Source organism: Abramis brama, assembly GCF_963993115.1.
Source record: "Abramis brama genome assembly, chromosome: 24".
Classification (NCBI taxonomy): domain Eukaryota; kingdom Metazoa; phylum Chordata; class Actinopteri; order Cypriniformes; family Leuciscidae; genus Abramis; species Abramis brama.
This window is the reverse complement of record NC_139986.1, coordinates 2,921,466-2,935,738: the sequence shown is the minus strand read 5'-3', so window position 1 is coordinate 2,935,738 and position 14,273 is coordinate 2,921,466. Positions and strand designations below refer to the sequence as shown.

The 14,273-nt window shown below is 39.2% G+C and overlaps 1 protein-coding gene across 8 annotated transcripts in view; it reads left to right on the top strand.

Moving 5' to 3' along the window:
- Positions 1-14,273, top strand: part of pard3aa (par-3 family cell polarity regulator alpha, a) — a 460,369-nt gene that overhangs the window by 95,694 nt on the left and 350,402 nt on the right. The gene's annotated exons all lie outside the window — the stretch shown is intronic.

Sequence of the window (14,273 nt, the reverse complement as noted above, 5' to 3'; positions counted from 1 at the left end):
CCATAGGCTGCACCTTTGTGGATGGGTTGGGGATAAAGACAGAGAAAGGACGTTGAAAAGAAAGGGAGAGAGAGACAGTGAGACAATGTGAGTCTTTCAATCCCATCACCTAATTCTCATTTAACAAATCATTCGGCAGATGCATGATCCATGAAATGGCTACAAACCAAAGGGATTTTCTCTCGTCTCTCATTCTCTTTTTTTCTATTTGGCTAAATCTCTCCTTTTTAGTAGCCTTCGGAGTACAAGCTGTTTTCTGATTCATTTTCATTCGTTCTGTAATCCCTTTTCTGAAACATCACACACTAAGGGTTCAGAATCCATACTGATGTCATTAATCCCTGCAGGATTCTGGCATGTGTGGGTTTGTCTGGAAGAGGCGCTGGCCTAGACGGACAGAAAACTCCAAGGTAGCCATTGTCTGTTTTTGGTTAATTGATCGACCAGTCTCAGCGGATCGTCCTCCTGCAGCTTTGGAGAGGACCCCTCGTTTTTATTGACTCTCTGTTGGTTGCTGAGGAAATACAAATCACTTTTATCAGGCCTCCAGATGGTTTTCCCGTTAACTGATATTCAAATACATCTATCCCGTTGTCAAAGTGACTCGGTCTGAATGCATTCAGGTGTATTCTTCTCTACATCCTCGCACAACTTTCCAGAGTCTGAGAACTTCTTTCCAAAGTCTTTAGCTACTTTAGCCTAATCTTTGATTAATGTTGTCTTCAAGTTACTGAATTGCGGCCTGTGAAGTTTGGATATGGATCAAAGGCTTTCCGGCCTAGTCGTGGATAGCTCAGGGTTTTAATGCCTTACGCATCTCAGTTCAGCTTCCTCTGTCATTATCTCTCCTCCCCCTCCTCTCACTCCATATGTGAATCCAACATTGTATCTCCTGACTCTTGATGCCTCTTTCAGGGATTGCATCTTACTATAGCGCCAGCAGGAGCTGAATCAAGCTAATCGTACACTAAGCATCAGCTCATCATTGATGTAGTCCCAGGAAAACTTTCTGGATTGGCAAGCTAAGACTTTGAACAGGAGAGGAAGGATTTCTATGTGGTTAAATCTTCGCAATCCTAAGGCAATGATACAGCTCAACTTGATTCTGCAGCCCGGCACGATGAGTCAACTGAGAGATGCAGAACTGTTAAATCCACTTTTCCTAAAAATAACCTAGGGTTGACGTCAAACATATTGATATTAACAAGTTCTTTGGCTGGCTTAGCTGGCTTTCAGTAGGAAGACATAATTTGTCCAAATGCATGATGGCTAGAGAAAGGTGTGAAGTCATTAAACTCAACATCTCTTTTTAATGGTCTTTTATAGTGGCAAATGAGAACATGGTCTAAACTGATCTACGACCTAAAGGCCACCGGATTCAGGCTTCTGTGAGGCAATGCATGCAACGTAATGCAATAAACTTACCTCGCTCTGCCCTGTTCCTCTCAAGAAGACTCTTCTATGGACTGTCGATCCACAGTCCATAACCTTCCGCTCTTGATTTCCAGCGCGGTGCCCTGACATCCTGCGATGCTCGGTTTTACGATAGCCTAGGGTGATGAGGTCACCTAAATGCCTCATCCTGTAGTTGCATGCCATTGAATTTATGACAGCGCTCCCTCAGCGTATACGCAAGGGCCGGATAATTTCTTTATTAGCATGATTTCATATGTTTGTGCTGTGCAAGCTCTAAAAACAGTTGAAAAATGGAGAATTCACAGGCCTAATTCGTCTCGCTCCACGAGAGGCGGTTTTATATAGAGAGAGGTGGATATTAGCTCTGTCTGGAACAGTCTTTCTGATGGCTGTGCAAGTGAAGTGGTGCATTTTCAGGGGCAGATTGCTCACATTGGAGAGCTCATAAAGATGATCCAAATGTATCTCCATCGATTCCTGCCAAAGTGGCTCTCACTGACTTGGCAGCGCTGTGAATGTTATTTGGTTCAAATAAATGGTACAGATTGTATGGTCATTCATAGCTTTTGTAGTGTCAACTCCCACTATGATATTATGGACCATTTCGTGGAATAGATGGGCAGGTATGGAATCGGTAATTTTACATCTTTGTTTGCTTTCTGTGCTTGCCTTCAAAGAGTCTGACACCTTGCTGCTTTCCTTTTCTGTCTCCTGTCTCTTGTTCTTTTCATCTATATCTCAGTCAAGAGGAGGGAGGCGTGCCCCCCCACTGGTGGGTAAACAGGACGAGGGGTGGAGGATACTAAGAGGTGTGCGAACTGAAGAGAGCAACAGGAGGATGCCACATGCCGCTTGTTTTTTTTTTTGTAAGGGCCACAGCAGGAGTTTAGGGAGTTTCCGCTCGAAGAGTCACAAACACGATGCTCTTACACATACAGTGTGATTTAGAAAGATGGGAGAGGTGTAGATATAAATAGATCATCCTTTTCTCCTCTACTTAACCCCAGCTGTCTTTTCTTTTGCCTGTTTAGTTACCAATACTGTTTCATTTCAATCCCCCTTAACTCCATACTTCTTGCTGCAAAAACAAGGTCTTGGTTATTGGCCTTGTTTTTGAAAGATTTACATTTATGTTTTTGTGCATTTGACAGACTACTTTATCCAAAGGGACTTCAAGGTATATAGTTAATGCATTCACTAAGAATCTAAAAGTGCAACTCTCTACTGTTTGAGCTACAGCTGTGAAAGATGGTTGCAAATTTTTTGCCAATGGTCCAGCTGATCAACCATTCAATGACCAGTTTGGACCAGATAGAAATCATATCAGAGGCTGGTTTTAGTTGGATTTTCCATCCTTCTTCCTCAACCTGTTGTGCTATACGTGTGTTTATGGTGTAGTTGTTTGGGGATGAGCTCATGGCTTCTCTGTTAGGTCTGTGCTGAATAGGCTATACTTTACACACCATTTCTCTGGCCACTTACTGATAAGAACCTCATTACGCATCAAATGGGCACAAATTGCCTCAGTCTTGCATTGCTATCTGGATGAATACATCCCTCCTTTGCTCTGAGGCTGCAATAGAGCTGTGTTTGTGTGTCTGAGCAGGCTTCCTAGCGTGCTTCTATTTATGTTGTGTCTCTTGTTTGTGCTTTTAAGTCTCTGACTTTTGTTGTTGTGTTGTACTTAAAGCACTTACTGAGGTATATATTTGTCTATGGATATACCTCCTTGCAGTTAAATGTAAATACACACAGACAACCGTAGCCCTAGCCAGAGTGCCTGGCTCTGTTTGCATACTGCTTGGGGAACAGAGATAGAGAGGCTGATAATGTGCTATCAGATGAGTGGAGGAGGGAGAGAAAGAGTTCTGTTCACAATCACCTATCTGGTTCTCCGTTAAGCCAATTAAGCTCATTTCCAGTTCAGCCCATTCCAGCACTTTACACGCACACTCACGCAGAGAAACATGTAATGATACATGTATTCATCCCGAGCCATCACAGTACAGACGTCACGGTTTGTATGCAGTCAGATGACGAATACAGTCAGTCATAGGCGATCCACACTCCAATCCGGAAGGGGGCGCACACGGTAATGCAATGCTGTTTGCTTATGGGATCAAAATCCCGCCTAAAGTATTGCAGCCACGGTTCAAAAATTAATAAGCGTGAATCAAAAAATTTAAAATGCATGTAAAAATATATTGCACAAACTGAAAAAAATAATGCAAAATGATCAGAATAGCAAACAACGTGGTCACGGATCAAAATATAAAAAGCGTGAATCAAGAAATAATAAGCATGAATAAAAACTTTAAACGCATTAAAAGTTATTTTGCACAAAACTTAAACTTATGGTCATGTTTTCTTAAAAAGTATGTTTTCCTTGGTTTTATTACTCTGTACTTTGTGCTCTCTTGCATTTTCTGCTCATATTTTACTCTTTTGTACGCTTATGCTGTTTTTCTCTTCGCTCTTCTTTCTATATTCTGCGCTTGCTTTCACAAATGTTGCAGTTCCAGTTTCATGTAAATTAGGGTGGGCTTAAGTGTCACCATTGGTCCATTAGTTCTAGATTGACAGCTACTCCTCTAGCCAATCAATCAAAGAGGGGAGTTGCACGTCACACCAATGCGACTGATTGCTACTGATGCTTACTTATACAGGGGAAGACGACAGTTTTATTTAACTTTACAAAGACTTTCAAGCAGTAAAATAATGCTATTCTGATCATTTTGCATTATTTTTTTCAGTTTGTGCAATATGTTTTTACATGTGTTTTTAAAATTTTGATTCACGCTTATTATTTTTTGATCCGTGGCTGCAATACTTTAGGCGGGACATTGATCCCATATTTGCTAACTATCACAACAGAAGTAAGAGCAGAAGAACAGCACTTGTGCAAATGACTTGAGTGCTTGAAAACAAGTTCTCCGTATAGTGGTAGCAAACTTGTATCGAACTGTGAACCCAAAACCGAGGTAAGTGCCAAGTTCTGTGTGTACCGTTACACCCCTAAAATCTAGACAATCAAACACCTGCAGAGCTATTGTTATCATGCCTGCATATCCAATGTTTGCATCACTAACTTCTGACCTCTCATTTGAAGATATCTGGAATATTCCACATTTCTCTGTCTGGAACACTATAAACAACAAATGTTGTGTGGCTTGCTACAGTGTTTAGTGTTCACTGAGGACAGACAAATTACACAACGCTGGAAATGTGTTGTTTTGGACCTGCTAAGGATTCATTGTGCACCAACACTAAACCAGTGCTGCTGAAAAGTATAGAGTTCTTAGTATAAAGCTGAGTTGCAATAGTTGACATGGTTATTAGTTTGTTACTTAATTTTTTTTTTTTTAAGTGTATCTGAGGTTAAATGAGGACATTTTTAAAGCACCGCTGCCCCATGGCATCCCTGTATTGTTCAGTCTGTGTTAATTAGAATCAGCATCCGCTCGCTCTCTGTGCCCTATTGGGGGTTGCGGAACGTGTTTGCATGCTGTTGCCCCCTGTGGTGAAGGTTATGTATTACGGACATGCACCTCACGTTCTGGACCCCAGGGCAGGGAATTAGACTGGTAAATAGGTCAACACTGAACACAAAGGAACTACGGCAGGTGGAAGTGGCAGTGCTGTGATTCTCATCTGTCTAAACAGTCAGGAATGGGGAAAGGGGGATTCAAATAGTCTGGAATCTCAACTCAATTCCCTTTTACGCCCCATACCTCATAAGAAACGTTCTTAACTGCACACACATGATTGAACACACGTGAAAGCAGTTACACACAAGTGCATTCATGAAATACAGGTGCAGTAACACACAAAATCAGATACTGTGTGGCAGGTGCATGCACATACACACGCGGTCTATAAATATTTAGATTAAATCCTTATCACTCCAGTTAATTAGCACAAAAATTACATTCACAATGAGATACGATCAATCAACATTCAGCCGTCTGCAATCACTGTTTACAGTGACCCTCAGTGTTTGCATGAATACTAATGCGTGCACACACACAAAGCTGCATGATTAATGAAGGCAGTTTGAGACAAAGACCGGGGTCACACCTCTTCTCTCCTCCCATGGCGGTGCATCCAATAATAAGACCTGTTTTAATAACACCGGCTCTTTTTAATAAAGCTCCATCACCTTGACGACTGATCCGGGCAGGATTCCACGCCGCCCTCGTGTGCCCGGGAAGCACTGACCCCACTGACACGGGAACCCCTCTGTGTATAAAGTAATTCTTTTGATTTAAGGAAAACACACATCCTATTGTTCAGAGGCTCCTCTCTGTGCATTTTGGGAGATGAATTTAAGGTCTTGACATCGCCTTTGACCAAGAGTGTAATGTACACTGAGAGACCACATGCTGAGCCGGCAGTCGCATTGGCTAGGTTTGGCAGGATGGCCTTGGAATAACAGTAAGACTTCACAAAGCATACTTTTTCCATACCAGTTTTTGGAAATCACAAGTCTTTTAGGAATGTTTGGAGTTTATAGTTTTGTTTTGTTGCCTATACCATTTTTTGATTTTTTTTTTTAAATGTTAGTTTAAAGCTGCTTTTCTGCGGCACCAGCCGAAATGGCAAAGTTTTTTTGTTTTTTATAAGTCTTCTTTTAAAACTTGAACAATGTCTCTTAATAATGATATTCAAGCATGCTTTTAATTGGCTGGACAAACTCTGACAAACACAAATCCTGCCTCAAAATTACGCAATTGATTTAGACTATTTAAACAAACACAGCAATGTTTTAAAAACATTGAGAAAATCGACCAATTAATTCTTCTTAGTTCCTAGTTGTCTCTGCACATTAAAATAGTAGTTTTTTTTTTTTTTTTAAGAAAAAAATTACATTATCTTTTAAGGGGCATGGGCAACAGAATTCTATTTGCTTTTATATCAATGCTTTTTGAGTATTTAGGTACTTGACCTGCTTTGTAAAACAACAGTGGGAATTGTACTGGTAAGTAGAGATTAGCCAATCATAACATTTAAGACATTTGCATAAGCCTTAAAGGTACAGTAACAATTCAACCTGTTTATGTCCTATGGCCTACCTTACATCTTACATCTTACATCTCCACCTTGCAGTAGCCAGCAAATAAGGTGTAAAATAAAGTTCATTTAATAACACTGCCGTCTGAAGTGTGCAAATGTGTGTTGTTCTGACTGCTGCAGTGCAGCACACTCTTCAGCAGTGACTATCGGCATGTTTTAGAGGCACGACAGGCCTGTTTAGCATTCACACTGGCTCTCTGTGGCAGCCGATTGTAAAACTCATTCTCTCTCATGCGCTTTCCTCTGGCCCGTTGAGAGATGGCATGTCTGTCTCTCACATGGATGCCTGCACCTGTCAGATAGGGAATGCTGCAAGTCTCTTCTGAACACAACATAACACAGAACATAACCAGGGTGCGAAATATGGGGGGTTTGGGGGGGGTTTGACCCCCCTAAAGAAGGCTTGATCCACCCGGATGGACGTCAAAACTAGATGGGGGGGGATGTCAGTTACGCATAATAAGAGCTTTACTTGCAAATATGAAGATGCATTTCTGTAGCTCCTAATGATTTTAAATTGTTATTTTTGCCTCCCCTGAAATGGGTCATACCATTGATATTACCTAAGCAGTTGAAGTAAATACGCTCATTCAAGGACGTGCATTTATTGCCTGGACTGAGCAAGAACACCCGAGGGTCTAAAATGCATGTTCAGAGTTCAGTTGAGTAATAAAGTTTACTCTGTATAACTTAATGTTGTTGAACTGAATATACGAAGCAAACTGTTTGCTAAAGTTACCACAACATTAACAACAACTCTGAAATAAGAGTGCTCGGTTTATCTGTTAGTCGGATGTGTGTGAAAGTTGTGTTTGTTCCTGCAGGTTTTCTTTCAGAATCATCATTGGCCAGTAGAAAGAAAAATATAATACATAAAAGCTTTTTATTTAAAATGAAGACGAGATAAAGACCCACTCGTCATGCAAGGTTTGTTTTAAAATGTCCGGTATAAATAAATATATTTTGAATAATGCAATATAATTTCAATCACCAGTGAACGAGCCAAAGAACACAACACAACACAACACAACACAACACAACACAACACAACACAACACAACACAACACAACACAACAGTATGTTATTTTTGTATATAACAACATAAAAACATAACATAACATAATAAAAACATAACATAACAATAAAAACATAAATACATAACATAACATAACATAAAAACATAACATAATAAAAACATAACATAACATAACATAACAGTATTTGTTAAACGTACACTATGTAATTTTTTTTCGCCACTAGGGGTCGCTAACCTCTTACAATAACAAAGGCGTAGTTTGATGACGCAACATTTGCTAAGAATTATGGATCTTGTCGTCAACGTCAAGCCGACCGATCTAATAATGTTTATGGATGACTGAATACATCGTTGCTTTTATGTTTTTATCATGACTGTGATATGAAGCCGTTCGGGATTGCTAAGAGACAGCTATCAGCTCCACACGCGACGCGAGTCCCGCGGATATAAAAGGAATATGGACATTTCATTCTACCGAACTACACGCAGAATTACTACTCACAGGTCAGTTTATTAGACAAATTAAACTTGTGAGGTAACGCAGCGCTGTTTCACTTGGTCTAACATTACACTATCACACTAAACTGCATTTGAATGTGTTGAAATGTATGTGTTAGTTTGTCTGTATGAGACTAGCAGTAAACTAGATCAACATTAGAATAACATACAGATCATATTCTAACATTTTATCATTGCTATATAACATTGATTACTTTTATGTAAATGTGCTCACCTGTTTAATAAAGTACATGTAGGAGCGGTCGAAGTCTCGGACGTGGAGCTCTCGTTTATATACTGTCTATGGGAGCTCTCGGCATCTCGAAAACACCGCGCTGATATTGATTCTCGTTTTAGTTCTCCTTTTTTATCCAAAGTCTGCTTGCCATGGTCCATAATGTTTGAACGAAACAACAACAGCGTGCAAATAGACATTGCGAACTACAGTGGTCCACGTCTGTCGTCTTGGTTACTATCAGAGGGCTCTGGTTACCATGGCAGTACGAGCGGAAACCAGGGACAACGCGGATATGACGCCATTGACTGCGACAAAACGGAAATAAAGAAACGTGCCGTGTCTTCGAATTAGATTAAAATTTCTCCTGGTTTGAAAGTTGTTGGAAACAGTCGGGATAATGTAAGTACACAACTAAAAAAAATATATAACGTAGATATAGTGATTTTTGCTATTTTTAAAGCAAAAAAGTTACATATTGTGCCTTTAAATGGTTTTAGCTTTGCATATTTGGGATAGTGCATGAAGACCGCTCTATTATGTTATGCTATATATTCGTTACAAGTGGTCTGGTAATAACCTGCAGATAATTGGAGCTCTTCAGTTGGTTGAATAGACCCTGAGACATGAATGATTGAAGGTCTCCTTGAAGTATGTGAGGTAAGACCTGCACGAATGACAGCCATCCTTCGTTATTTCTTTGTAAAATGACCTTCGTGTCTTTTTTGAGACAAGCACATTGTTGTGTACTGCAGACCCTTGTAGTGCGAAATAATGCCACATGTACTCCAGGTTTCCCAGAATCCCTTGTCTGGGTACCATTAACAAGAAGAGCTTGTTTGAACCATTCTCCCAGTATCCCGTTTCATCAGCATGGTTATCAAGGCCAACTTAAGTCTGAAGATCATGTACTAGTTGTTTGGTTCCTGTCCAAGCTTTTAAGTGTACTTGTCTACATAGAAGAAGATTTTTTTTTGCTCAGATGTAGCTTATGCATATCTGGGGAGATTTAAGAGAATAGTTCACCTAAAAAATGAACATAATTTGTGGTAGTTGTTCCATAGATGAAGACATACCTCCACTTTGCTTCATCTGATTCCTGTATAAAGGAAAAATACACTGATAATGTGACCTAGTCAGAGTAACCACCACAAAGAATGGTGTGTGTTGTTTCCTATTATTTGTGTGACAGAAGCCAATTTCAGCACTGCATTCAGGCTGTCAGGCGTCTGTGTTTCGCACATTTACAGGATTTCCTGAGGAGTGTTTCTCCGCTTTGAGTTACAGATAGAGACTCCTTCAGAACGAAGAGATTGATGAAGGTTTTTGACAATCCTGTCAGGAGGACATTGTTGAAACATTGTTTGTGCTATGAAAGATATGTCTGTGGAAACATTTTTGTTCCTTTTCAACAAATGATCCATGAAAAGAGGCATTTAACCTTCAGAAAATGTTTGTCCGCCTCTGGAGATTCGATATTATATGTGCGCTTTTATTTTAAATTCATTTTAAATTATGTTCTTCATTTTTGAAACCCTGTTATCAAAACTTGAGACGTATACGTCACATCTGTGTTTGAACTTTATTTATACAATAAATATACAAAATAAAAATAAATAAATGTGTAATAATTTTTAAAAAAAGTCACAGGGTTGTAAATTTTGCTTAAATTAAGCTTTTCTTAAATGGGACTGGCTAGTGGTTACTGATAAACCTATATTTCCCATATAAATAAAATATTAATTTTATTATTTTTCTCTTACATTTACTTTGGGAACAGGATTTAATATTTAAGCTTCACAAATAGCCTACTATTTACTCTGAAATTTGCTTAAAATGTATTTGAAGAAAATATGTAAATGATGTTGCGCCCTGAGTAACACTTTTTCTTCCCATAACATTTTTCGATCGATCGAATGATTGATGGGAAATTATGCAGTAAGAGCATGCAAAGTGTGGGACACATTTATGATTTTTTTTTATTTAAACGATTTTATAATTCTTCAATTAATTAAATAAAAGCTTAAAGCTACAGTAGTTTTTCCTCTTTGTCGCCATCTCTGTTCGAAATCTGCAATTGCAGTTATTCGTGGAATTATCAGCTTTCCGTGGGTTGTGCCTCGGCACGGCACAGCGCGGATGAATCCAGTGTTTTGAGGGGAATGTGCGGCTGTCAGTCGCCGCCGGACGCAGATCCTGGCATTCGCAATCACAGATCCTACTTTTGGGAAGTATGACCAACATAAGAATTTTCACTGGAAAATGTTCTGATCAAGTAACATCCACTTTTGTTCTGACCAACTAAGGGGAAAAAAGCATTGCAGTGAATCTCGCTGATTAAATCTAATGATCGCTTATCATATCACGTCAAACCGTGCAAATTATACTTTGTTCTCAAATTGTTAATGTTAACAACATCAGCATTGCGTGACATTTAATGCCCTTCCGATATTTATCCTTGTTTCCGCACGGGCCGATTACAGTCTCTTTTTTTCTGTAGCCGCTCCGAAGTCCGAACGAAGTCTTCTGCATTTTACAGCGGGTGAATCTCCAGTTGTCGTTTGAACCGTTCTGGATCCGCCATCAAATTGATAAGTTTAATTATATCAAGTGCTGTGAAGAAAGGCTATAAATCTCCAACATCCTCACACTCATAGCCGACTAGCCGAGACTCTTCTTTATGTGGACAAATGTGACGGAATGACGCAAAGACTTCCTGCGGAAATCCACCAGTACCACTGGAGTTAAAAACATTATTACAAGCTTAAAGTTTTGAATCGAGCTACGGCAAGCAGAGAGTTCTGAACACTGGCTGGTTATGTACTTACTCAAAAAATTTATTTGGGATAATTTTTAACCCAAAAAAGTTATGGACTGCAGCTTTAAATCAAAATTCTGACATTTATTGTATGATTTTAATTGTTGGATTTAATCAAGAAGGTCAAGACCAGGGGCCGGTTTCACAAAGATAGACTTTGACTATGGCTTAGATATAGTAGATAGTCAGACTTCAGATAGACATCTAAATCAGACCGTTGCACAAAGCACTTAAGACTCTGACTATCTTAAGTAGGACTACACTGCAATGCATTCTGGGTAAAATAATACACTTTACACAAAAGAACATGGCGGATCGAGTAGGCGCATTCAAACGCTCAGTGCAGTTTACCCCAGCGGAAAATATGTGTTTGTTGGAGGAGTATAACAGTTACAAGGACATTTTACTTGGGAAATTTAGCGGAGAATGTAGTAACAAGAAGAAATGTTTAAATGAATTGCCATTTTCCCTTTTCTTTTGGCTGTTTGTAATGTAACTGATCGTTACTGCTGGTTGCCAAGGTAACAGAGTCTTAGACCTAAGTTAGCCTAAGTTAAGGTGTCTAAAATTAAGTCAGTCTTTATTTTTGTGAAACAGTCTAACTTGCATTAGACTAGTCTATAAGCAAATTTTAGACTTTTCTAACACTATAGACCGGTCTAAAATAGCTTTGTGAAACCGGCCCCAGTGCGGTGGGAAACGACTCAATCACTTTTTTGTCTAGTGATAGATAGTTCCTCAAACACCTTTTCAGAGGACATTACTGCAATCAAACACCAATTTGTGCCCCATTCATGAAAAGTGCCTCAGGTTTTTGCTGTTAATAGATACAGGAATTGTTCTGCTCTTGGAATTTCAAATGATCATTTTATAACTTTCATAACTCTGTTGTACATGTTGAACAGGAGTGAGTCATATCAGGATAATTTGATATTTCTGGGAGCCTTGTGAAATATAAGACGCTGTTCTCGAATGTTTTTAGAGCTGTGTCTCACTATGAGGAACAGGAGAGCGTCTCCGAGGCTTTCTGAGGGGAATCCCAGCGTTAGTGAGAGTGTAATTCAGTTCTTACTCGACACATTCGTCCCTGTACGGTTTCTCACCCTGCTTTCAGATGTTTTTTGTTTTGTTGTATACCCAGAAGCGTTGTTGGAAAGGTCAGCGTTTATTGAGTTTTCAAAGAAAAGGCGCGTCTAAAAGCCTACAGAGAAACCATACGTTTGGCTTGTTCACCGATGGACACAAGAAAAATCTTCACTGTCTGCTTCCCCACAAGCGCAAAGGTCACGCTGTGCTCAAATAAGATCTTACAGCGTTCAGACGGCTGGCGACATTTTAATTGTCATCGGTTAAAAAGAACAGTTGTTAAAAATGATGGACAGCCATAAAGACGTCACTTTACTGCGATAGGTCATTTGTTTTTACTTCTCTCCTTTTAGAAACTCCCATCGGCTTAACTAACTAAAAGTCATTTATTCATCATCCTAATATGTGAAGCATTTTGCATCTTTTTAAGATAATAAAACTTATTGTAAGTGGAAAAGGTTTTATTTTCTTTTTTTTACATAAACATTATTTTAATGATACATTTTCTCTGTAATCTATGGAAGCTTTCCGCCACTGAATAAAACAATTTAAAAGATAATTGCTACATTGTATCTCACAATTCTGACTTTATTTCTCGCAATTGCAAGTTTATAGCACGCAATTTTGAGAAAAAAACTCAGAATTGTGAGATACGTCGCAATGACCTTTTTTTAATTTTTATTCAGTGGCGGAAACAAGTTTCCATAGTTTTCCCCCCCAAAAAAATGGTTAAATATAAAATCCAGAAGAACTGCGGGAACGTCTCCGAGACGCTTGAAGAAACCTTCCTGCAAAGCTACAGTACTGTGAAAAGCACTGGCTCTTGTGTTAAAATGCTGTAAAGTGAGAATGCTTTCAAAAATAAAATCACAAATTGAATTTATTTATGATTTAACTTCTTTTAACTAATTCAAATCAATATATGGTGTAATGACCCTTTGTTTAAAACGGCTTTTGTCCAGGTACACTTGCGCATAGTTTTTCAGGGAGATTTGCAGGAAGTTTCTTCAAGCGTCTCGGAGACGTTCCCGCAGTTCTTCTGGATTTAGTCTGTCTCAGTTTCTTCTGTTTCTTCATGTAATCACAGACAGACTCGATGATGGTGAGATCAGATCATACCGGCTGTTGTCAGACTCCTTGTGCATACACAAATCTCACTGGATTATTACAATTAATGGCAAAAAGAATGTTTGGAAATGTAGACTGATATTTCCTACTGACACACTACAGCAAAAGATAGAAATAACTGACATAAAACCATTTTTTTTTTTGGGGGGGGGGGGGGATATTAACATGTCTAAGACTTTTGCACAGTACTGTACATTTAACTCCATTATTTGTGTCTGTTTATCTAAAAAAGGAGCTATACTGGGTTGAGTTGTGTGTGTTCAGTGGTATGTGTGTGTGTTTCTAATGTATGTGTGTATCACACGTGTGCCCATTAGGCGTCTAACAGCAGCTCCTGTGGGGCTTTTTTGTCATCGCTAATAGGACTAAAGTAGAAGCCCAGACTCTCTTAACTTTGCTGTAACAACACAGACCGATGACAATGATATGAATCATGCGATACTGTAGCTATTGTGTGTGTGTGTGTGTGCGCATGTGAAGAAAAACACCCTTTGGGGCCTTATGTTCCAAGCAAAATAAAAACATACATCAAGCGCCTTATTTCGAGTCATCCCTGCGGCCCGCTGAAGAACATATCTGGCTGCTGTGAACCACTAGGTTATAGTTATTGGAATAAATTTGACTCTTGTTATTTCAGATGCTAAGATAGATTTTCTTCTAATCATTAAGTTCCACGCAAGAAAAGCCGAGTCTCAGACACCGCATGAATGCTAAACTCAGCTCTCTTTCACGTCATCTTGCGCTTCAGCGGACAAATTCACACAAAATCATGTCAGAAAATAGCGAGTATCCTAGTAAACACAGTTGATTATGTCTTAAGTGAACGTTAACTGTTGAGAAAGTAAATGTGTAACAGTATATTAGATCCGTGCATTCGCTCTTAAAGTGACAGTAGCCTAATATTCCTCTGCTGTCGGGATTTAATGTTAATCAAACAAAACACAAATAAAAAATCACTCACTGATCTTGACTGAATAACTTT